Raw genomic sequence first — 25,569 nt, 5'->3', positions numbered from 1 at the left:
GCTGGGACACCGGTGTAGGAAGCTGGCTCTCTATATACTATACCAAAAAGAGGTAGAGTGTGTCGTGTACCCTACCGCTGCGACACAGGTGTAGGAAGCTGGCTCTCTATATACTATACCAAAAAGAGGTAGAGTGTGTCGTGTACCCTACCTCTGCGCCACCAGTGTAGGAAGCTGGCTCTCTATATACTATACCAAAAAGAGGTAGAGCGTGTCGTGTACCCTACCGCTGCGCCACCAGTGTAGGAAGCTGGTTCTCTATATACAATACCAAAAAGAGGTCGAGTGTGTTGTGTACCCTACCGCTGTGCCACCAGTGTAGGAAGCTGGCTCTCTATATACTATACCAAAAAGAGGTAGAGTGTGTTGTGTACCCTCCCGCTGCGCCACCAGTGTAGGAAGCTGGCTCTCTATATACTATACCAAAAAGAGGTAGAGTGTGTCGTGTACCCTATGGCTGCGCCACCAGTGTCGGAAGCTGGCTCTCTATATACTATACCAAAAAGAGGTAGAGTGTGTCGTGTACCCTACCGCTGCGCCACCAGTGTAGGAAGCTGGCTCTCTATATACTATAACAAAAAGAGGTAGAGTGTGCCGTGTACCCTCCCGCTGCGCCACCAGTGTAGGAAGCTGGCTCTCTATATACTATAACAAAAAGAGGTAGAGTGTTGTGTACCCTACCGCTGCGCCACCAGTGCAGGAAGCTGGCTCTCTATATACTATACCAAAAAGAGGTAGAGTGTGTCGTGTACCCTACCGCTGCGCCACCAGTGTAGGAAGCTGGCTCTCTATATACTATACCAAAAAGAGGCAGAGTGTGTCGTGTACCCTCCCGCTGCGCCACCAGTGTAGGAAGCTGGCTCTCTATATACTATACCAAAAAGAGGTAGAGTGTGTCGTGTACCCTCCCGCTGCGCCACCAGTGTAGGAAGCTGGCTCTCTATATACTATACCAAAAAGAGGTAGAGTGTGTCGTGTACCCTACCGCTGCGCCACCAGTGTCGGAAGCTGGCTCTCTATATACTATAACAAAAAGAGGAAGAGTGAGCAGAGAGTCCAGTGGATCCCCAAAGGCTGTACAGAGACTCAAGTAGATATTACTAATGCTCTCTTTTGTAGTAGTGTGAAAGAGCAGTTAGCTTATCCGAGGGTAGTCGTAAGCATTTGTTGTACACACCGTGGCAATAAAAGAGACACACACTCAATGATTACATCTGAGACCAATTCATAAAAATGACACTTGGTTGGATTTATTTTACAGAACCACAGAACTTTGTCTTAGGTAAATACATTTCGCAATATAAATAATAATATACATAATTTTCAATATAAAAGGTGGACACACTGCAATTTTCAGACTTTGCAATGTCATGCAATGGGAGGAAAAAAACATTAAACATATGTATACGCAACATTGACTTACAAGACAGTCTTCGGAAGTTAAGGTCAGTACAGGGCAAGGTTCAGTTCAGCACCAACAGTGCACCACAAGCGACAAAGGGGTGGGCGGGTACATGGTGAAAGTTCAAGGTCAGTCACCGAATACAAATAAAGGAGACTGGGGCAATCGGACAGAGGGTGCTTACAGGTAAGAAGCAGCGGCTTGGAGGAACAGTCTCCGGGGCTGAGGCTAAAACTGAGCAGGGGCCAAGACAGCACCAACACTACAACACTAGCGGCACAGGGGCGGCTGGATGCAGGGTGCCAACACAGCTTCGGGTGCCCAATGAAAAGCAATGGAGGCAGGCCAAATCTGAAAAAGGCTGCAGGCTCCAGCCAGGAGGCAGATCGAATGAACCCACAGCCATTGAGGTAAGTTATGATGCTTAGGAACGTAGGAACATCTTTTGTCCTCTTCAGCAAGGCCCAGGATGGACGGGTGAAGGGGTGCCTTTTGGTGTCAGAAATGGCTAACCAGTGCACGTCGCGGTTAAGGGGTCTTCTTGCAGAAGCTGCAGGCAACTTCTAGGAGTCCAGGAGAGGTCAGCTCATGGTGGAGTTGGGCTCTTGAGAACAGGGGAACCTTGCTGAACAGGTGGGCCACTTGGACTCGGGCTGGTGGCATTGGGTGCAGAGGTAAAACCAGGGGGGCAGGCTGCGCAGTTCTTCAGGTCACAGAGTCTTTACTTTGAAGAGGGTTGCTTTGTGAATAGGTCTGCTTTTCTCTGGAGACCTTGGTCTTTATCGAAGGCAGGCAATCCTCCCAAGGTTCTGGAGGTCGCTGGGCTGCAAGACGAGTTGCCTTTTGGGTCAGGATCATCCAGGGATGCAGACAGGCAGTAGGGCTGGGACCATGTCCGGCTTTCGAGCTGGGTACTCGACAGATTCCGCGCTGCTTCTTGCCACTGAATCCATCAGGCAATTTGTGGATGCAGGTCAAACGGTGGCCTTGATCCTGTTGGATCCAAGTGCCGCCTTTGACACTGTAGCCCATCACACGTTGGTAGTGTCTGAGGAAGGGTGGGGTGTCTGGCAATGCCCTGAATTGCCTAAAATATTTCCTGTCGGGTCACTGCTTCCAGGTGAGACAGGGCAAACACTACTCCAGGGTCATCATGCTGAACCAGGGAGTGCGGCAGGGCTCGACCCTGAGCCCGACCGCGTTTAATCTCTATGTAGCTCCCGTAGCGGAGACTGCTGAGGGGTTCCGGATCAGGGTCGTATCCTATGCCGATTAAACGCACCTGGTGGTCTCCCTGACCCAGGCACAGGAGTCGGCTGCCTTCAACTTCATGGCATGCATGCAAGAATTGGCTGCATGGAGGGCTAAGAACTGCCTGAAGTTGAATAGCAACAAGACAGAGGTGCTTGTGGTGGGTAAGGCCCCACTGTGTTGTCATCGGCATGGTGGCCCCAGGACTTGGGGGGTCACCTACGCCCTGTGTGCAGGCAAAGAACTTGGGAGTTTGGTTAGATCCCAGTCTTTCCTGAGACTATCAAACAAGACGGGTGGCAGGTACCTGTTTTGGGATCCTGAAGGTCCTGCATAAAACCTTGGACCTACTCCCTGTGGCGGCTAGGAAGACTCTGGTTCATGCCATGGTGATGTCGCGCCTGGACTATGGTAACATCCTATATCTAGGCGTGACAACCGAGTGTATGCTCCGTCTGCAGGGAGTGCAGAATGCGGCAGCCTGCCTTATTTTGAGGCGTCTGAGAAGAGCATCGGCTAGGGAAACCCTGGCCGCGTTACACTGGCTCCCGATTAAAGAAAGAGTCACTTTCAAGGCACTTTGTGTCTGTCATCGGATCCTGCAGGGAAGGGCCCCTCAGTATCTGTCGGATCTCCTGACCCCCTATATCCCCACACGTCAGCTGAGGTCAGGTGGGGTAGGATTGGTGTGCGTACCCAACATTAAGAAAGCCAGGATGGCAGGTCGGTCCTTCAGTCTATTGGCGGCCAAGCAATGGAATGCTCTCCCGATGGAGCTCCGGATGGAGGCCCAGGAGAGATGCTTCAGGATAAAACTAAAAACGTTTCTCTTTCCCTAAGTTTAGTAGGGTGAGGGTAGTGGGCATCTGATTACTGGCTAACTCTACCGCAGCGCGGGGACACACTGGCATAAGTGTAACCATTGCGCTTTATAAGTGGACCTATTATTATTATTATAGTTCTCTACAGAGCCTCACCAGCAAAGAAGGCTGCCGTGCCCGGCTCTTCTTAGGTCGCCAGGAACTGAAATTCAGGGTCTGAGGATGCCACCTAAAATCTTGATTTAAGGGTGTTACAAGGGAGTAAAAGGTAGTGGCCAATGGGCCACTTTCCAGGGGTGTCTACACCCTCTTATCATGCCCACCTCATGTGGGAAGGGGACATAGTCCTAGCCCTGATTGAATAAGTCCCACCATCTTCAAGATGGTGGGCACTACAAAGTGTACTTCACCTCGCCTCCAGCACCTTAGGGATGGAGTTAACAGAGGGGGCGGGGGCACACCTCCTATTCTATCTAAGGTTTCCCACCTGTCCTCGCCCAAAAAGGGGGTGAGGACAGAAAGATCGCTTGCCCCCTCTAACAGGAGAGGCTGGGGTCGCATTAGAAAGGCAGCAAGTCCTTTGAAAATCCCTGCCACAGATAGCTCTTCCTGACCAGGGGAGGAATGAACACCTCCACCCAGGAAAGGCATTGTTCTCGACCTCAGAGTGCACAGGCACTCTACCCATGTGGTCAGAACACTGTCTGGTGGTAGCAGGCCGGCTCAGGGCAGTCGATGATCACACTAAGGATTGGTAGATTGGTAGATCTTAGGGGACCCCTCTAGGGGGCACTCTGTGTGCAATTTTTAATAAATCGGCCACTGCAATTGGCACAGGTTTATTATGCTGAGATCTTTGGTAGCAAATATCCCATATTTCAGTGAAACCTTCATGGAGCTGTGGAACTCGTACCGACAAGGGTGCAGCCAATGTACTTACTATAGAGTTTGCCTGGTCACTTGCAATATCCCAGAATAGACAAGGATATTGCAGGGGCATATCTGCTCATGCAGCTATGCCATCACAGGAGATATCCCTATGAGACCTGCTAGAGGGGTTTCTTACCTATATCTCAGACAGTCCCTATGGGCATCGCATACAGGGATGAGTGCCATGTCGACTCTTCAGTTTTGTCTGCACCAAGACACACAGCTGCAGTGGCAGTATGTATGTATGTATGTGCTTGGTGAGGGGTCCCTTAGCGTGGCATAATTTGTGCTACAGCCTTTAGAGACCCTCTTTAAGAAAAAAGGCCCTTGGTCCCAGAGGTATCTTTTACAAGGGACTTATAAGTGAGCTAATGGGGTGACAATCGTGGAAACGACAGGTACACTTTAGGGAAGGAGATCGGGCTCAGGGGACCTGGTTGGCAGGGACCTTGTGCACTTACAGTAAATACTATATCATTTTCCAGGTAAAAAGTGAAGGCTAACCATGTCCAAAATAGGCCCTTTCCTACATTGAGACATTTTTCCTAGGACAGCGAAAACTCTACAGCAGGTCTTGCTCACAGTCCTTATACTGTGACTGCCAACACTGAACATTAATCTTGAATTGTTAAAGCAGGGCCCAGATCTAGACAGGAGCCAATGAACAGGAGGGCAACTCACCCGATAATAGAAGTCTTCTGTCTTCACACTCACTCAGAGAGAACAATGCCATCCCATGTATTGCATGACTAAGAGACCACAACCCTCAGCGAAACACTCACCTCTCAGATGGGATTCGTTAATAAAATGAACATAACAGGTCCCTGGGGACCCCACAGATACACTGTTCCTACCAGTACTATAAATGCTTGGGGTCCCGCAGGTAAACCTAACTGTGGTACAAAGGCTTAGGGGCCCTACAGGTAAACCTTTCCTAACCCAGTGCTACAAATGCTATGTGCTCACTGCAGCAGGACTGGGCGCTCTAGGGCAGCAATTAAGTTGCTTGGCATTCATCTACCCTTAGCTAAGCCACGTGATAAAGGCAGTAGATCAGGATGAATCTCCTCGATCAGAAGTAGCTCTCACTATCGAAAAGTTGAAGACCCTGGTATAACACAAACGCAGACATGCGGTTAGGCTCTACCAGGACATGTAGTAAACTATTAATTTATGTATATGTAGGATTAGATTGCATTGCAAGTTAATTCATATGTCACTATTTTCCGCACACAACATACAACATAGATTCCTCACATGCATACCCTGATGAAGGGAGAACCCCCAAAATGAATTGGGGCAGACTGAATTTAAATTTACTTGCGGAACAGTGGATTTTGAAAGTGATTCTATGAGAATAAATATGCTTAAACTGGAATACAAGTGGATTTTCTTCCAAGGGAAGGAGACATTGATGCACTTTTACGGGTACAAGCTGGGGAGCAGGAGACACAGACCTGATCTAGTCTGGCGCTATATAAACAACTGTAGCCAAATACATCTACCTTCTGGCAAGCGATGAGTGGATTTCATAAATACTACAATAATGAATGAAAAATACACAGCATGCATAGACAAGGTTTGCTATGTAACATCTGGACTCCTGTAAACCTAAACAAACACCAGTAATCAGACACTAGGGACATCACGTGAAGCTCGTAAGATTTTCCTTTTGTTTGGTGTCTTGTTTTTGGTAGGTGGGTTTTTAGGATAAGCTATTTTTGGGTGCGTCTGGGGGTGGGGTGTGTATGGTAGCCCCTGTGGTAGACGATGGGATAGAGGATAAGGAGTGTCATGGCATCCCTTTATATATTTCTCCCCTCTAATATTCACAGTTCCCTTTTACCAGTTGTCCGCTTTGCTGTCATCAAGAAGTGGAGAGAGGGAAATCGGCAGGCGGCCCCTTTAAGCCGGAGCTAAGGATGTACATCAGAGGATACACACTTGAAAAAGGCGGGGCGGCGAGCATGTCAGGTTGGTCAGTAGTTGGTACAGCTACACCCGGAAAGGGAACGCGAGGCGGAGAAACCCTGGGAGGAAGACCGGAAAGACAGAGAAGGACTAACAGCCTTACGAGAGAGAGAACCGGAGCCCAGGGGAGGTCACAGCTTGTCGGCGAGCAGGACACCCGAACCTGGCGGAGGAGGGAAAGACGAAGCAGATGACCAGACCTCACTGAAGGACGCGGAGTCACCACGCCATGGCCCCGGAGGGACGTGGCTCTTCCAGGTGCGTGGGCTTCTACAGGGTTTTTAGAAAGGGGCTGAGTAAGAGAGGGACGGCAGGGGAGGCTGACGGGTGAAAGGGACCCAGGGAAAAGGAAATAAGTGAGACGGAAACAAAGACAAGAGCAGAAATCATCGGCTACTCTTTTTCTTTTGGTTGCTCCAACCTCTACCCCCTCCCTTCACATCTATGCATGGCTATTATTTATCCCTCACATCCTCCCTTGACTAAACCATAAAGCAAAAACACTTACCTGAGTCTTTTCCTTTTGTCCGAGGGACGACCGTGGCCGAGGCTCGCCTAAGGGACTGAAGAGGAAGACCCTGTGGGAAAGAAGAATATAACAGAGACAATCAATCATTGTGATTTCCTGTAATACTAATAAAAAGAGCATACAAAGAAATTATTCAATGCAGTGTGCTCCCTCTTGACCGACTCTTCTACAACGGGGAGCTACATACTTTCCCTACAGGGAATGGGACACAGAAACACAGAGACCAACAGACACACACACACGGGAAAGCATAGTAGGAAAATGCTATATACAGTTTTTATATGCTTGCATATGTACATTGTTTTAGAAAGATGGTGGAACTATTTATTCTGTTCAATGTGCCTATTTTGCTAACTACTTTTATCTGCTTCTATTATCATTGCAGTTCGGACTGGACTGTTCCCATGAGGCACAGGGTCAAGACTGATTTGCATATGGCCACATCTAAACTGGGGTGGCATGGTGAGCAAAATAATGATGGATTTAACCCAGATCTCTTGACTGGGGGTGAATGTTTTGATTTGTTCTGCATTCCGTCCATCAATTGTGTGTCTTTTGCTCTATTATCATTGCAGCACATACATTCTATACAAGAATTACGATGGTTAAATTAATAATGAAAATGCTAATGATATGTTATTTTAATTTGATATTGCACATGAATTGCCACTAAACAGAAACTACTTTAAGGAGAAATTTAGGATTGGTACGTAGAACCACTCAATCTTTGTGAAGTTGAAAGAAAGGCTCTTGTATAGTTAATGCCTGAAGTTCATCAACTCTCCTTAGTGAGTTTATCGTTATGAGGAAAGCAACTTTCCATGATAGGAATTGTAACGGACATTTGTGCATTGGTTCAAAAGGCGGGGCCATTAGTCTTGTAAGGACTATGTTTAAGTTCCACTATGGGGCAGGGGGAATACTTGGCGGTATAACCCTTTTTAATCCTTCCATGAAAACTTTAATCACTGGTACTCTGAAGAGAGATAGGTGTTGTTTATTATGCAAGTGTGCAGCTACGACTCCCAGGTGTAAACAAATGGATGTGTAAGTGAATCCACATTGCTGTAAATGCAACAGCTAACAAATTATATTCTGCACAAACGCATCAAGATGATTGATATTGTTGTTGTTACAATAGGCAACAAAACGTTCCATTTGCTGTATAACATGCTCTAGTACTGGCTTCCTAGCTTCCTTGAGAATATTTATACAGTCTAGTGGTAGTTGTAAATAACCAAACTCTATGACTTCAGGAGCCAAATCGCTAGGTTGAGTTCTCTGGGAATTGGATGTCTGATTTCTCCATGGCTCGGAGTGAGGAGACAAGATGTGATATGTAGCTTTTGATGTGGAACCACTGAGAGTTCTAAGGATGAGAGTACCAAGGTTGACGAGAACATGTGGGGGCTATTAAGATCAGTGAGGGACATTTGTCTGAGCTCCGAACTATGGAATTAGCAGGAGAGGCGAAAAGCGTAAGCTAAAGCGTTTTCTCCATGTTAATTTCCATAGGAAATTTTGCGACAAGCTACAGCCCGAACTGCTGAACGGAATTACTCGAAATTTGGAAAAAGAAGGTAGAGCTTGGTTCAGAACGCGACCTTTTTTAAAATGGTGTAAATCCGTTCAGTAGTTTTTGAGAAAATCAAAAAATAAGAGTAAAAAAATCAATTTCCCATAGGAAAATTTGTGCAAGGCTACAGCCGAAACTACTGAACGTAATTACCCCAAATTTGGCAAAAAGGTAGTGCTTCGGTCAGAAAGCGACCTTTTTAGGTCTCACCTGAGCCAGCGCATGCCCTGCACTGGCGAGACTTTAAGTAAGTGGGCTTCAGAAAATTCAACCACTGTGGCCTAGAGCTTGCGGTTACGCGCTCGGGCGTGCGCTCACAAGCAGAGGAGCTATATGGCTTTCCTCTCTCCTCATGGGTCATCAGCTTTCAAAATACGAGAGCTTTCTTTCACATTTCTGAAGTTGATAGCTTCCTTTTCATTTGCCTATGTATCCCTACCTCTCTACCTCTACTCTACCTCTCTACCTCGACTCTATCTCTCTTCTACCCCTCTACCGCTCTTCTACCCTTCTACTTCTCTTCTACCGCTCTACCTCTCTTTATTCCTCTACCTCTCTTCTATCCCGCTACCTCTCCTCTATCCCTCTACCTCTCTTCTACCCCTCTACCGCTACTCTACCTCTCTTCTACCCCTCTACCTCTCTTCTATCCCTCTACCTCTCTTCTATCCCTCTACCTCTCCTCTACCCCTCTACCTCTCTTCTACTCTTCTATCGCTCTACATCTCTTCTAGCCCTCTACCTCTCCTCTACTCCTCAACCTCTCTTCTACCCTTCTGCCTCTACTCTACCTCTCTTCTACCCCTCTAACCCTCTTGTACCGCTCTAACCCTCTGCTACCCCTCTACACCTCTACTACCCCTCTACACCACTTGTACCCCTCTACTACCCCTCTACCCTACTACCCCTCTAACCTACTACCCCTCTACCTCCCCTCTACCTCTCTTCTACCCCTCTACCTCTACTCTACCTCTCTTCTATCCCTCCACCTCTCTTCTACCCTTCTACCCCTCTATACCTCTATCCCTCTTATACCCCTCTACACCGCTATACTTTTCTACCCCTCTACTACCCTTCTACCCCCTTTGACCCCCTTCTACAGCTCTACCCCTCTATCCCTCTAATAACCCTCTACCCCTTTTCTACTCTTCTACCCCTCCTCTACCCCTCTACTACCTCTCTTCTACCTCTACACTACCTCTCTTCTACCCCTCAACCTCTACTCTACCTCTCTTCTACCCCTCTACCTCTCTTCAACCCCTCTACCTCTACTCTATCTCTCTTCTAACCCTCTACCCCTCTTCTACCCCTCTACATCTCTTCTACCCCTCTACCCTTCTTCTACTCCTCTCCTACCCCTCTTATACCCCTCTACTATACCTCAACCCCTCTACTACCGCTCTCCTAGAACTCTACCGCTCTACTACCCCTCTTCTCCTTTTCTACCCCTCTACCCCTCCTCTACCACTCTTCTACCCCTCCACCCCACTACTACCCCTCGTCTACCCCTCTACTACCCCCCACTACCCCTCTACTACCCTGCAACCCCTCTACTACTGCTCTACAACCATCTACTACCCCTCTGATTCCCCTCTACCTCTCTTCCACCCCTCTACCCTCTACTAACCCTCTTCTATCCCTCTACTCCTCTACTACACCTCAACCCCTCTATTACCCCTCTACCACTGCTCGCCTACTGCTCTACTACCTCTCTTCTACCGCTCTACCCCTTTTCTACCCCTTTACCACCTTCATCCCCTGTACCCCTCTTCTACCCCTCTTTTACCCCTCTACTTCTATTTTACCCTCTACTTCGGAGGGTGCTGTTCTCCCCCTTCTCCAGTCTCTGAAATCCGGCTCTCCAGCCGATCCGTGCCCAGCCCGAGTACTTTCGGAGGTGGCAGTAACAGTCTGCGGTGAGATCACGCAGATAGTGAATCTTTCCCTGGCTGCGGGCGTGGTTCCTCAAGTTTGGAAGCAGGCCAAACTTCTGCCGCTTTTGAAAAAACCTGGACTGGATGTGTCGGTTCCTGGGAATTACCGGCCCATCTCCCTTTTACCGGCTCTCACGAAAATCTGTGAGAAGGTGGTGCTTCAACAATTGGAGAGCTTTGTTGAAACCTCCAACGCCCTCCACCCTGCTCAATCGGGCTTCAGGGCTGCGTATAGCACCGAGACGGCCCTGTTGGAGATGACTGAGGCAATTCGGGACTGTTTAGACGGAGGTGGCAGAGCGGTCCTAATTTTATTGGACCTCTCTGCCGCCTTCGATACCGTCCCTTATGAGCTCCTCCTCGGCCGGCTGTCTGCCATTGGCATTGGGGGAGTTGTGCTAGAATGGTTGTCCTCTTTTCTATCTGACAGGACCCAGCAGGTCTGGCTGCCTCCCCATGCCTCTGAGCCCAAACCTCTGCTTACAGGGGTCCCGCAGGGGTCCACTCTTAGCCCCTTACTGTTCAACGTGTATATTACCCCCCTGGTCTATCTAGCGGAACAGTTTGGGGCTAAGATCATGGGGTATGCAGATGATACCCAACTGCTGTTTACTTGGCCAGACGACAATCTGGATACGTCTACAGTCCATCTGTGTTTGTCCTCTGTATTTCGCTGGTTAACACAGGCCCAGTTGAAATGCAATGAGGACAAATCTGAAGTGCTTTTTTATGGTTCCTTCCCCCCCTCATTTATGAGCACACTGTGGCCTTCTAACATCCCCAGCCCGAAAGAGATGGGGAGACCTGCCAAAAATCTGGGCATTTGGTTCACAGAGGATCTCAAATTCGAGTACCTTATTAAAAAGCTTACAGGCACCTGCTTTGCCACTCTGAGAATGCTCCGTAAATTTTCCCCCCTGCTCCCTATGGAGGCCAGGGAGTCGGTTGCCCGGGCGCGCATATTGGCTCGGCTGGACTACGCGAATGCACTGTTCAGTGGCATTCCGGCATATCTGGTGAGACGCCTGCAAATTATCCAGAATGCGGCTGTCCGTCTATTATTCAACATCCCTAGATGGAAGAGCGTTCGCGCTGAGATGCGCACGCTCCATTGGCTTCCTGTTGCACAGCGCATCTTGTTTAAATCTTTGGGTGCTTGCGTTTCGTGCAACTCATGATCAAGGCCCCCTGTATCTGAGAAAGAGATTCACCAGCTATGCCCCTGCACGCACCCTGAGATCTTCCACTCTGTTTAAACTGTCCCTCCCCTGTTTCAAACGTGCTAGACTTGGTGGCCAGTCGATATCTGTGGTTGTGGCTCAGGCCTGGAACGCACTCCCTCTTCACCTGCGCTCCACGCCAACAGTGGCGGCATTCAAAAAACACCTGAAAACCCACTTATCTAAGAGTGCAATCTAAGATGTTTTTCTCTGGGTTTTGTTGTCTGCCTTACTTTTTTTCTCGCGCCAGGATACTCTCCAGTAACGGAGCGCGCTATAAAATGGTTTATACTTATACTTACTTCTCTTCTACCCCTCTTTTACCCCACTACCTCTCTTCTACCACACTACCTCTCTTCTACCCCTCTACCTCTCTTCTACCCCTCTACCTCTCTTCTACGCCTCTTACCTCTCTTCTATCACTCTACCCCTCTTCTACCCCCTACACCTCTAAACTTCTGCCGCTTTTGAAAAAACCTGGACTGGATGTGTCGGTTCCTGGGAATTACCGGCCCATCTCCCTTTTACCGGCTCTCACGAAAATCTGTGAGAAGGTGGTGCTTCAACAATTGGAGAGCTTTGTTGAAACCTCCAACGCCCTCCACCCTGCTCAATCGGGCTTCAGGGCTGCGTATAGCACCGAGACGGCCCTGTTGGAGATGACTGAGGCAATTCGGGACTGTTTAGACGGAGGTGGCAGAGCGGTCGTAATTTTATTGGACCTCTCTGCCGCCTTCGATACCGTCCCTTATGAGCTCCTCCTCGGCCGGCTGTCTGCCATTGGCATTGGGGGAGTTGTGCTAGAATGGTTGTCCTCTTTTCTATCTGACAGGACCCAGCAGGTCTGGCTGCCTCCCCATGCCTCTGAGCCCAAACCTCTGCTTACAGGGGTCCCGCAGGGGTCCACTCTTAGCCCCTTACTGTTCAACGTGTATATTACCCCCCTGGTCTATCTAGCGGAACAGTTTGGGGCTAAGATCATGGGGTATGCAGATGATACCCAACTGCTGTTCACTTGGCCAGACGACAATCTGGATACGTCTACAGTCCATCTGTGTTTGTCCTCTGTATTTCGCTGGTTAATACAGGCCCAGTTGAAATGCAATGAGGACAAATCTGAAGTGCTTTTTTATGGTTCCTTTCCCCCTCATTTATGAGCACACTGTGGCCTTCTAACATCCCCAGCCCGAAAGAGATGGGGAGACCTGCCAAAAATCTGGGCATTTGGTTCACAGAGGATCTCAGATTCGAGTACCTTATTAAAAAGCTTACAGGCACCTGCTTTGCCACTCTGAGAATGCTCCGTAAATTTTTTCCCCTGCTCCCTAGGGAGGCCAGGGAGTCGGTTGCCCGGGCGCTCATATTGGCTCGGCTGGACTACGCGAATGCACGGTTCAGTGGCATTCCGGCATATCTGGTGAGACGCCTGCAAATTATCCAGAATGCGGCTGTCCGTCTATTATTCAACATCCCTAGATGGAAGAGCGTTCGCGCTGAGATGCGCACGCTCCATTGGCTTCCTGTTGCACAGCGCATCTTGTTTAAATCTTTGGTGCTTGCGTTTCGTGCAACTCATGATCAAGGCCCCCTGTATCTGAGAAAGAGATTCACCAGCTATGCCCCTGCACGCACCCTGAGATCTTCCACTCTGTTTAAACTGTCCCTCCCCCGTTTCAAACGTGCTAGACTTGGTGGCCAGTCGATATCTGTGGTTGTGGCCCGGGCCTGGAACGCACTCCCTCTTCACCTGCGCTCCACGCCAACAGTGGCGGCATTCAAAAAACACCTGAAAACCCACTTATTTAAGAGTGCAATCTAAGATGTTTTTCTCTGGGTTTTGTTGTCTGCCTTACTTTTTTTCTCGCGGCAGGATACTCTCCAGTAACGGAGCGCGCTATAAAATGGTTTATACTTATACTTATACTTACTTCTCTTCTACCCCTCTTTTACCCCACTACCTCTCTTCTACCACACTACCTCTCTTCTACCCCTCTACCTCTCTTCTACCCCTCTACCTCTCTTCTACGCCTCTTACCTCTCTTCTACCTCTCTACCCCTCTTCTACCCCCTACACCTCTATACCTCTACCCCTCTACTACCCCTCAAACCTACTACCCCTGTAACCTACTATCCCTCTAGTGCCCCTCTACCTCTCTTCTACCCCTCTACCTCTTCTACCACTCTACCTCTATTCTACCTCTCTTCTACCACTCTACCTCTCTTCTATCCCTCTACCTATCTTCTACCCCTCTACCTTTCTTCTATCCCTCTAGCTCTCTTCTATCCCTCAACATCTCTACTACCCTTCTACCTCTCTACCATCCCTCTTCTACCCCTCTACCACTCCTCTACCCCTCCTCTACCCCTACCCCTCTTTAACCCCTCTACTTCTCTTTTACCCCTCTACCTCTCTTCTACCACACTACCTCTCTTCTACCACTCTACCTCTACTCTACCTCTCTTCTACCCCTCTACTTCTCTTCTATGCCTCTACCTCTCTTCTACCCCTCTACCTCTACACTACCGCTCTTCTGCCCTCTACCTCTCTTCTACCCCTCTTCTATACCTCTACCCCTCTTCTACACCTCTTCTACCCCTCTAAAACCGCTCTATCCCTCTACTACCCCTCTACCCCTCTTCTAACCCTCTACACCTCTTCCCTTTCTTCTACCCCTCTATTACTCCTCTACTACCCCTCTACCTCTCTACTACCCTTCAACTCCTCTTCTACTGGATTCCGTTAGGGCCCAGAACCATTTTATTTAGTGAAGTCCATCTGCACACTTCTGTCAAGGGGGGTGGGGCACGCCGCGGACATGCACAACAGAATTACCTTTTGCATCATGGTAAATGTAGTTTTCAAAGTTGCTGGTTTGTCAAATGTCATGGCCAGCGCCCGTATCCCTATGCACGTGTTTCGAAATTCCTTTCTCTTCAGTAGGGAAAAAGTTCATAGGTTCTTGTGCACACTTTCCTGCATCTTGTAGTAAATTGAATATTGACAAACAGAAGTGTTATTTCCACAAACAGTGAATTCTGCAGCTTGTCTGTGTATCTTTTATCTGCACCTCACAGACTCCTCACATTCCTCTCGAGAGAAGGTCCTGCCTCCTACTCATTAGTGTTGTTTCAGTAACTGTTTCTATCATGTGTTCATGTTTCATTGACTTGTATTAGGAGAAAAGTGTGTAAAAATACATTGTGTAGCATTAGCATTATATACTCAAATTGTTAGGGTGGATGCTCTCGTCCATTGCAAAGACAATTGTCACTTGTTAGTTTGCTTGGCCTTTTGCTATTTTTGCATTAAATGTATTCAATGTAATCTGCCTGTTACTAAGTGACTGACTTGAATTGTATCTTGCTGATGTGAGCTGCGGAATTGCTCGGTGTATTGTGTCTGCCACAATTTTGTTCCTCAATAAAGATTTTTGAAAACTTAAAAAAAAAAGAAAAAAAAATATTTTTTTGCATTAAATGTATGATAGATTTGTTGGCCTCCCGGTGTGGTGTGTTTTATTTTACATATCACAAGAGATGCCGAGGAAAATGACAGTCCAGTATACACATTCTTCATATAAATCAACTCACAGTATACTGTTCTGGAGGTTCAGTCCCACAGACATTATCTCTAACTGAGCACCCTAGGAAGCATGTGCTTTTCAAACCAGTCGCCCTCTGATGCGGCGTCCTCGCTATTGGATAAGTCAGTATGTCCTGAATTTTAGGAGGGTTACCGTATCTAGTGCACTCTGTTAGACAGTGCTCACCTGTGGTAGTAAGATGATACTAGGCACCTTATCACCTGTGCACGGTGCAGGGCTTTGAGTTACAGAGCTCCTCACGCTGTGGAGAAGATTAGGTCACATTTACCCATTTTCCCATATTTGGTCCTGATGAAATTCCAACAGATTGCTCCATGACTACACAGGGCATGAACAAAGTTGACCTGAAGTATAGACCCCAGCTTACCAGCAGGTCCATAGGTGATCGACACTTTCACACAGTGATAGGCGCCATTAGTTCCTCAATTTCTCTGCCACTGTTTTTAATCTCAACATGGACCAGGAAGATCACATTAACTATATTGCGGCCACTGGCCGATAGTTGATCTTAAATTCATACTTTCACCAATCTCACATCTTATGACACAACATCCTCTGTCCTACTATGCTCATCCCAAGTACTTAATAAAAGATCTCCGACAAAGTGTCCTCTTGTGGTGCCCGCCAGGCATTGTAGCGCCCGCCTGGTGAGGAGTATAGCCCAATGATGAAGCATGTCACCTTTAGGTGAGTGAACACAACTTGTCTTAAAAGCACATGATTCCTAGGGTGTCTGCGTTCAGTTACAGATAATGTCTCTGGGACTGAACCTCTGGAACAGTATACTGTGATTTGATTGCCCATCTGACCAACTGGCCATTTCCGCCTGCCCTTTGCTGCTCTGTGCTGCCCAGTGACCTGCTTGTTGTTTGTGGCTGCCTTCTTTGACAGACTTCGCCCCATCTACATCGCGGAGTGCTGGACTGTCAGGACTGCAGTTCCTAGGAGGCAGCGCGCTCTCGCGACATTTCCACGGGCCAACGAGGATGAATTAGCATCGGGGCTCCCGCGGCGCAGGACAAGGGCGGGCCCGTCAAAGGCCGGAGGAGGCCGGGCAGGGCCACCCCCCTTGAGTCTGAAAACAGGACAGCTCCCATAGGGACGGGCGCTAGACCCAGAGTGGCAGTAAGTGAACCGCCGGATACACATTGTGGACACGTCCTCCAGTGAATGAGTGGAAGTAATAGCTGATTACACCAGTTTTAGCAGTTAGGGAGGCAGCGCCTTGTGCTTTGTGGACTCTATTTCATTTTTAGTGCCTTTCGTACTGTATGTAACGTATGACCTGACCATAGTTCTATAGCACATCTGCGCTGTAACCGGTGGGAGTATCGAACACCACTCAGTATGAGTAAGCGGAAGGTGATTCCTGGGGTAGGGGCGGGGTTAAGGGGACCCTTGACGCATTTCTTCAAAGAGCAGAATCACTATTAGTCCACGAAATTCAGCTCACAGAAAAAGATTGTCGCTAGATACACTGCTAGAACATAAGCGATCATCAATGGGCCCCATAGCGAGGTCTAAAACACCAAGTAAAAGTATCCTCCAAAGTCAATCAAAGCAGGATAGAGGCAGCATCACCAGTGCTATGGCTCATGGTCCCCATAGGACACAGGAGGGTGGCTCACTTATGTACCCTGATGACCCACTTATAACGGATTCTGACCCTGACCGGTCTCACATTAGTATTGAAGAGGTGGAGAAGAATTCCAGCGCATCCACTCCAGTGATTAACAGGCCAGAACAAGGGCCATCAGAGTTGGTAGCCACTAGGGCCAACTCAGGTATGGGTACTGTCATGATCAGGACTACGAGGGGTGCTACCTCTTCTGGCGTGTAATAGCCATCAGAACCACAACTACCAGAAGGCTTAGCACGAGGGAGGAGCCCAAGTCTATTTAGGGGTCTGCCTCCCGGAGAACGTTGTACGTGATTTTGTTTGATTCTTCGGAGTTTCGAACCCTGGATTGTTTGCCTAGGTTGTGTTCAGACTTGGGCGTACTTTGATCGAGTTGTTGGGGCGTGCAGCGGCTGTTGCGTGTCCTGGAGTTTTCTGCATTTCCTGAGCAGTCGGTAGGAAAGTTCCCGGCGTGTTGAAACGGGGAAGGCTGCTGAATCCAGTGGCGGCGTTCCCACCTTTTGGCTCCCTCGGCCGAGAGAACCCGAGCAGGGACTTACTTGCTCTCCTTCTGAGCGTTCAGCGGCTGCTGAAAGCGATACCGACACCGGCTGGTGTTGGAGTCTCTGCGAGGGAGAGACGGATTGGACTCGCTGCATCCACCGATCCGTGAGTTGTTGTATCACTGGAACGTAGAGCTAGCGCGTTCTTGGAGAAAACGCTACAGGAACTTGTTTGTTGTATTAACACTGTTGCTTCTGATGATATTGGAACTGTGGGCAACATAAAACCTGGATCGTGGAATAGTGTACACTGGACTATGGATTTGCATAGTTAATTTTTGAGAAACTGTTAAAGACTCAATTGGTCGTTTTTTGGAGCACTCTTTTTCTTTGCACTTGGATTCACTTAGGGTATTTCGGATTTAGTTTGGTGATTCCAGGAAGGCTGGAAGGTGTGTGAGTAAATGCCTGGGACGAGTGTCTGGGAAGGGTGAAGCAGTGTAATCGATGCTTACTGTGTTTATTGCTTTCCAGAGTGGTGTATTTTACTTGGAAGAAGGCTTCCACACTACCTACCGGGAAGGAAAGGAAAGCTTAGCTAGTCCCCATGGTAGGTGGTGTTCTAGTGAGAAAATACTGAGAGTAGTTAGATTGTAATCTGTACTAATGCCTGTTTGTTCTTCTTGATTTCTTCTCTCCTTACAGCCTCCTGTCCCGTTCCAGTCCTATCCTGGCCTTTTTTCCCTCACCTGATTTCCTTATTCTCTGTTAAGTTGAGTTTCAGAGGATAGGGCAGTCTGGAGGTGGACCCCTATATAGCATCGCCCTGATCCTGAGGATACGCGGTCGTGACAGAATCACATACCCACGTATTAATATCCTCCTGGTCAGGGGGTTCTGTTAGGATGGCCACTCTAGACGATGTGTTACGTGCATTGGGGGTGGTACAACATGAATTAGAGGTTTCTAGAGCCGAAACGGCGGCTTTGAAGGAACGTTTGGATAAACAGACACGAAACCCTTTTGATGCCAATACGGGGGGGTTCTCCTATACAAGTCACTGTGTCTCCCCCTATACCGTTGGCCAGTCCCGAGAGATATTCAGGGGATCCTGCTACCATACAGACCTTTCTGATCCAGGTTGCCTTACATTTCTCCTGTAGACCTGCATCCTTTCCCACTCACATATCCCGGGTGGCGTTCGCAATCTCATATTTAACAGGGGACGCGGCCAGCTGGGCAGTGCCTTTAGTGAGATCGGATGATGTTTTGTTGTCTAACTGGGAAGCATTCCGTACTGAGTTTGAAAGGGTCTTTGATCGACGGGCCACCACCCTAAGTGCAGATAAGGAGTTATTGGGGTTACGTCAGGGTAAGAAGGAACTTGTCACCTATATGACTGCCTTCAATAGATTGGTGGTGGAGACCTCGTGGCCGGAGGCAAAAAGGATGGCCTTATATTATCAGGGCTTAAATGAAGATCTAAAAGAGGTGATTGCTCAGATAGACCCCCAACCCAAGACCTGCATTGATTTGATCAATCTCACATTGAGATTGGATCATCGTATGTCTCACAGAGGCGGAGAACGTAGGAGAGGTGACAGATACGGAGCCGGACCACCCTCAGTAGGTCGGCCTAGCATAAAGGAAGTGGGATCTGAGCCCATGGAGTTAGGAGCGATTCGACCACCACTAACGAAAACTGAGAGGGAGAGTAGAAGAGCTATGGGGCTCTGCATGTATTGTGGAAAAAAGGGGCACTTCATTCGGGACTGCACGATGAGACCCAAAAACTCTACTTATTTCCCCCCAGCGAAACAGCTAGCGGTAACCCAGGCGGTAGTCAGGGAAATTGGAGATACAGATACAGAGGGTCAGTCTGTGGAAAGAAAGCCTTCGCTTGAGTGGAAGATCCCGTCTTTAGAGGTGCCCACATGTAAGAAGTCTGAGGCTCATATCTTGTTATCTATGTTCTTGAACACCAACCTTGAGAGTCATCAGGTAGTGTCTATGATTGACTCTGGTGCCACGGGTAATTTTATAGATCAGGGGTTGGTTGACAGGCTGGGTTTGGTGAAGGTACCTATTGAAAGACCAGAACTGGTGTTGGCGGTAGATGGCACACAGTTGAGGTCGGGCCCTGTTACAGCCCATACAGAGAGCATTGAGTTGGTTATGCCTAGGGGGGTAGGAAACCACAGAGAAAGGATCGTGTTGAACATCATCGAGGCTCCTCAGTACGAGGTAATACTGGGGATGCCTTGGTTGTGGCAACACAATCCTACCATTGATTGGAGAGCTAGAACAGTCCGTTTCGAGTCCGTGGAATGTGAAGAGAGCTGCTTGTACTCCTCCACAGCCCATGTGTCCTCGTTAGCCGAAAGGTTCAACATCGTTACAGCGGTGGAGACAGACGTGGCATTGCCCTCCGTATACCATCGTTTTCAGGACGTCTTTAGTGAAGTGAAGGCGGAGACCTTACCCCCGCATTGGGATTACGACTGCCAAATTGACTTAGTGGAGGGGGCGGTGGTGCCGTCGTGCAGAGTGTATGCTCTTTCTGTGTCAGAAACGGAACATCTGAGGAATTACATCGAGCGCTTTAGCAAGCTGGGATTTATACGCCCTTCACGCTCCCCTGCTGCCTCGCCACTTTTCTTCATAGCTAAAGCCAATAAAGAACTGAGGGCTTGTATAGACTATAGGCAATTGAATAAAGTGACAGTGCGGAACAGGTATCCGCTCCCTCTCATTTCGGTCCTTTTGGATCAGGTCAGGAAGGCAGGGATCTATACACGTCTGGACCTCAGAGGGGCCTATCATCTGGTGAGGATCAGGGCTGGCGATGAGTGGAAGACAGCGTTTAAAACCTGTTTTGGTCTTTATGAGTGCCTGGTAATGCCGTTTGGGCTATGTAATGCCCCGGCGGCATTCCAGTTCTTCATAAATGACATCATGAAGGAGTATCTGGACAGGTTTGTTATCATCTATATTGATGACCTGTTGATATACTCAGTGACGCCAGCTCAACATGTGGGCCATGTGTTGTTGATTTTGCAGAAACTACAGGAACATCAATTGTTCTGCAAACTGAGCAAGTGCGAGTTTGGTGTTGAGGAGGTGGAGTTTTTGGGGGTGATTCTTAACCCTAAGGGTTTCAGAATGGCTGATAGAAAAGTGAGGGCAGTGTTGGAGTGGACGGTTCCATCGAGTGTACGTGACATCCAGTGCTTCCTGGGTTTCTCGAATTATTATAGGAGATTTGTCTCGCATTTTTCATAGCTGGTTTCTCCTATTACCCACTTGCTACGAAAGGGGGTACCTTTTTTGTGGACACAAGAGGCCACGGAGGCATTCGAACAGTTAAAGGTGGCGTTCAGTTCTGCTCCAGTTTTGAATCACCCCCAGTTGGATGTAACCTTCATAGTTGAGGCGGATGCCTCCGACGTAGCAGTGGGGGCAGTATTGTCACAGCGTGATCCTGTAACAGGATTGCTGCACCCTGTTGCCTTTCTTTCGAAAAAACTGAATCCGGCAGAAGCTAATTATACCATCGCCGAGAAGGAATTGTTGGCAGTGAAGAAAGCGTTTCAGGAGTGGAGGCACTACCTGTGGGGGGGACAGCATCCAGTGACGGTGTATTCTGATCAAAGCAATCTAGTGTATTTGAAGACGGCCAGACAACTGTCCCAACGGCAAATGCGGTGGATGCTGTTTTTCGCCGAATATGAGTTCACCATCACCTTCCGACCGGGGGTGGAAAATAGAAAAGCTGACTCCCTGTCCAGGTGTTTGAATACTGATGGTGACGAGCAGGTGGCTCTTCGTCCTATACTATCGCCAGAGGCGGTGGTGTGTTCGATCCAGGTGGGACAGTTTCTGGAAGTGGTGGCCAAGCAGCGTACGCTGCAACAATGGGAACAATGGGCGGCTGTGTCAAATCATCGGTCCCTTAAACACGGTTTGCCCATGGTGCAGAACAGACTGTTCCTTCCAATCCATGCACTTCGCTTACAGGCCTTCAACTGGTGTCATAATGCGTTGATGGCTGGTCATCAAGGACATCAAAAGACCGTGCATGAGGTTCGAAGACATTTCTGGTGGGATGGTCTGGTACGGGATGTAAAACAGTGGGTGAACCAGTGTGAAACCTGCGCAAGAGCCAAGAACACTGTATCGAAGCCAGCAGGGCTTCTCATGCCATTGCCGACTCCATCGAGGCCGTGGCAGGTCATCAGTTTGGATTTTGTAGTGGGGTTGCCAATGGATAAAGGGAATGACGCCATACTGGTTGTGGTGGATAGTTTCACCAAAATGGGACATTTCATCCCCTGCAGGAAACTTCCTTCCGCTTCTCAAACAGCCCAGCTGTTGTTAACTCAAGTGGTTCGTCTTCATGGGGTTCCGCAAGTCATCATTTCAGACAGGGGTCCGCAGTTCGTGGCCAGGTTTTGGAATACTTGGTGTAAAGCTCTAAACATCTCGGCTGCCCTGTCGACTAGCTTCCATCCTCAATCCGATGGTCAGACAGAGAGACTAAATCAAACTCTGAAAAAATATCTTCGCTGCTATGCGGATGAGGCGGCGGACTCTTGGGTGTCTCTGTTGTGGCTAGCGGAATTGTCCTATAACAACGCATGGCACTGTTCTACAGGGGAGACACCCTTCAGGGCAAATTCTGGGTTCAATGTTAACATCTTACCGGTAACCATCCCTAGTGACGTAGCCAATCATCCAACAGTGGCCAGTCAAGTGAGGGCGCTTTTGCGTATCCATCGGAAGGTACAGGCCTCGTTGGAGAAAGCGAAGGTGTCTTACAAGAAATGGGAGGATAAACATCGGAGGGAGGAACCTGAGTACAAGGTTGGTGATAGAGTATGGCTCTCAACAAAAAACATCCGCTTCCGTTTTCGGAGCGTTTTTCATCCACGCTACATTGGGCCATACACGGTGGTGAGACTGGTGAATCCGGTGGCCTACAAGTTAAAGCTTCCTGCTTCATTACGGATTCATCCTGTCTTCCATTGCAGTTTATTGAAACCAGCCCTGGGGGCTCGAATAAAAGCTGTTCCTCCTGTGTTGCGGGATGGGAACCTGGAATATGAAGTACGTAAGATCTTGGACTCTCGCTCTAGGCAGGGTAGGTTGTGGTTTCTTGTATCCTGGAAGGGGTATGCGGCAGAGGATGACTCATGGGAACCCAGTTCTGTGGTGCACGCGCCTCTTGCTGTTCGTCGCTTCTTTGCCAGTCATCCGGGGAAGCCTGGAGCAAGTAGGCGCTGGTAAGGAGGAATATACTGTCATGATCAGGACTACGAGGGGTGCTACCTCTTCTGGTGTGTAATAGCCATCAGAACCACAACTACCAGAAGGCTTAGCACGAGGGAGGAGCCCAAGTCTATTTAGGGGTCTGCCTCCCGGAGAACGTTGTACGTGATTTTGTTTGATTCTTCGGAGTTTCGAACCCTGGATTGTTTGCCTAGGTTGTGTTCAGACTTGGGCGTACTTTGATCGAGTTGTTGGGGCGTGCGGCGGCTGCTGCGTGTCCTGGAGTTTTCTGCATTTCCTGAGCAGCCGGTAGGAAAGTTCCCGGCGTGTTGAAACGAGGAAGGCTGCTAAATCCTGTGGCGGCGTTTCCACCTTTTGGTTCCCTCGGCCGAGAGAACCCGAGCAGGGACTTACTTGCTCTCCTTCTGAGCGTTCACCGGCTGGTGTTGGAGTCTCTGCGAGGGAGAGACGGATTGGACTCGCTGCATCCACCGATCCGTGAGTTGTTGTATCACTGGAACGTAGAGCTAGCGCGTTCTTGAAGAAAACGCTACAGGAACTTGTTTGTTGTATTAACACTGTTGCTTCTGATGATATTGGAACTGTGGGCAACATAAAACCTGGATCGTGGAATAGTGTACACTGGACTATGGATTTGCATAGTTACTTTTTGAGAAACTGTTAAAGACTCAATTGGTCGTTTTTTGGAGCACTCTTTTTCTTTGCACTTGGATTCACTTAGGGTATTTCGGATTTAGTTTGGTGATCCCAGGAAGGCTGGAAGGTGTGTGAGTAAATGCCTGGGATGAGTGTCTGCGAAGGGTGAAGCAGTGTAAAGGATGCTTACTGTGTTTATTGCTTTCCAGAGTGGTGTATTTTACTTGGAAGAGGGCTTCCACACTACCTACCGGGAAGGAAAGGAAAGCTTAGCTAGTCCCCATGGTAGGTGGTGTTCTAGTGAGAAAATACTGAGAGTAGTTAGATTGTAATCTGTACTAATGCCTGTTTGTTCTTCTTGATTTCTTCTCTCCTTACAGCCTCCTGTCCCGTTCCAGTCCTATCCTGGCCTTTTTTCCCTCACCTGATTTCCTTATTCTCTGTTAAGTTGAGTTTCAGAGGATAGGGCAGTCTGGAGGTGGACCCCTATATAGCATTGCCCTGATCCTGAGGATACGCGGTCGTGACAGGTACCATAGTAAGGGGGGCGGAGAAGTGATCACAAGATCAAAAGGTGCAATAAAAGACACATCTACTACGTAGTTGGTATCACCTCTAGCTGACGCAAGGACCCGGGACACACGATCGGGGGGGAGGGGGCCGATTGTTTCAAAGCCAAAATTAAAACAGAAGGGTGCGGTAAAGATCAGCAGAGTGAACACTGCCGTGGGACCCATTTGTAGCACGCAATGTTCAAACTGTGGGAAGATGGGGAGCGGACAAGGAATGGAAGATCTATTAAGGTCAAACTTAGAGCTCCTTTTTCCACCCATTTGGGACCGGTGCTCGAGAGAATTAAGGTTATTGAGGAAAAACTATCTCGGCTATGCGATCAGGGGAATAGTGTGCCAGGTAGAATTAGGGGACCGGAGAAGGGGGGAGCCGAAGCCTCATCATACTCAAAGCCCACAACTAGTTATGAGGGTCAAGGACGGGGGCACAGCGAAGGTGGGCGGTTGGGCAAAGACAGTGAGGGCACTAACAAGGGTGCCTTGGTGGGTAAAACGAGTGGGACTACCCTAAGCATAAACAGAATGGGGCCACCTAATACGGTTTGTCCTGACACAGCCCAGAGGGGCTTGGAGGGAAGAAGGGCAATAGTCAGTGATGAGGAGTTAACAATAGCGGACGCTGTGCAGAGCACTAGGGGTTTACCGACATTGGATCTCCCCCCAGCCTCAAGCCCCTATACAGTGGCCCTTGTAGGGGTTCCTACTAACGGGGATGAGAGGGAGGAATCCCTGTGCACTCTATTTAACAAGACAGCACATTGGCTAGTCAAAAACACGGGTTTCAATATCACACAACACAGACATATTCTGATGGCAAGGAGGGTGGTTGGATTGGAAGTAGCAGAAAGAGCTTTGCGGATGATTGTGTGATTTTGAATTTCAGATATCCAGAGTTAGTCAATGAGCTCCTCCATAGTCAATCCAGGGGTCAATACCAAGGGGATGGAGGGTCCAGTATCAGACTGCTCCCCTTGGATTCTTTCTATAGGGATATGGCCCGTAGGAATATGCAAGGTGACCATAGGAGGAATAGGATTGAATCAGATGGGAGGGGGCAGCTAGTTTCACTCATTAACCGATTTGCACCTCTCCACTGTGCTTCAGCCCTAAATGAAATAGATTGACTGGTGGGGGGGTTGAAAGACGAGAATAGCACGAAGGGGGAGGGGTCACCCATAATAGGAGACAATGAAGGTCCAGGGCGCACACAGTCAGATGATTCCAATGTCAATGTGAGAGTTATAGAGCCCGGTGGGAGAAATGTGGAGAAAGATGCAGGAAATTTGGGTGAAGTTCCTGTAATGCCCACTAACCCTACAACTGTCACGGCAGGCAGTCAAATAGTGGGAGAGATTAAGATCATATCCTGGAATGTAGCGGGCTTAGCCTCAAAAATCAATACTGGCTAACATATAGTAAGAAACATCAAATAATCCTCCTACAAGAAACATGGGAGGTACATAGTAACACCCAGGCAATAGAAGGCTACAAAATGTTTTTCGTCCCAGCACCGGGGAGGGCAAAGGGGGGGTCTGACTATTTATGTCGATCTCAGACTCTCAGGAAGGTGGAGTGAACTTAGATGGGCCTCGGACTGCACACTGGGACACACATATCGTAATAAGGGTTTTAATTTAACTGTTGTAAATTTCTATAATGCCATTACTACAGGACAAACTCTCCAAAGCCTAAATGAATTAGGAGCTCGGCGG

The 25,569-nt window shown here is 48.6% G+C and overlaps 1 long non-coding RNA gene across 1 annotated transcript in view; it reads right to left on the bottom strand.

Moving 5' to 3' along the window:
• Positions 1-25,569, bottom strand: part of LOC147663272 (uncharacterized) — a 75,100-nt gene that overhangs the window by 42,170 nt on the left and 7,361 nt on the right. Inside the window, exon 3 of the long non-coding RNA XR_015305360.1 lies at positions 6,884-6,953. This is a non-coding gene — a long non-coding RNA (uncharacterized LOC147663272). The remainder of the gene's footprint in view (positions 1-6,883; positions 6,954-25,569) is intronic.

Source organism: Lissotriton vulgaris, unplaced genomic scaffold (assembly GCF_964263255.1).
Source record: "Lissotriton vulgaris unplaced genomic scaffold, aLisVul1.2 SCAFFOLD_5150, whole genome shotgun sequence".
Classification (NCBI taxonomy): Eukaryota; Metazoa; Chordata; class Amphibia; order Caudata; family Salamandridae; genus Lissotriton; species Lissotriton vulgaris.
The sequence above is the reverse complement of the archived record's forward strand: the minus strand, read 5'-3'. Positions and strand labels throughout refer to the sequence as shown.